Source organism: Penaeus monodon, chromosome 34 (assembly GCF_015228065.2).
Source record: "Penaeus monodon isolate SGIC_2016 chromosome 34, NSTDA_Pmon_1, whole genome shotgun sequence".
In the NCBI taxonomy this organism is placed as follows: domain Eukaryota; kingdom Metazoa; phylum Arthropoda; class Malacostraca; order Decapoda; family Penaeidae; genus Penaeus; species Penaeus monodon.
The window spans coordinates 3,853,017-3,853,449 of NC_051419.1; the positions used below are offsets into that span (position 1 = coordinate 3,853,017).

Genomic DNA, 433 nt, shown 5'->3' on the forward strand with positions numbered 1-433 from the left:
CATCGACCGTCGCATCATGCATTACCACCGATTCCCGTCATGCATAGCCACCGACGTCATGCATTACCTTCCCGTCATGCATAGCCCCTGATTCCCGTCATGCATAGCCCCTGATTCCCGTCTGCATAGCCACCGACCTCCTCGTCAGCATAGCCACTCACTTCATGAGACGATCATGCATATAGCCCCTGATTCCCGTCATGCATAGCCACCGATTCCCGTCATGCATAGCCCCTGATTCCCGTCATGCATAGCCACCGACCTCCTCGTCATGCATAGCCACTCACTCCGCGTCATGCATCGAAATCGGGGTTCATTAAAAGCCTCGGACAGCGCTGCCGTTCGAGCGAAGTCTTTTAAAGAATTATGGACAGGATTCGTGTAACGTCTCGGAAAAAAAAGAAAAAAGTCTTTGAGAAAACGGAATATATTT

The 433-nt window shown here is 50.8% G+C and overlaps 1 protein-coding gene across 1 annotated transcript in view; it reads left to right on the forward strand.

Moving 5' to 3' along the window:
* The window catches only part of LOC119594532 (protein prune homolog 2-like), a gene marked incomplete in the record, with an annotated part of 78,042 nt that overhangs the window by 41,247 nt on the left and 36,362 nt on the right, over positions 1 to 433 (forward strand).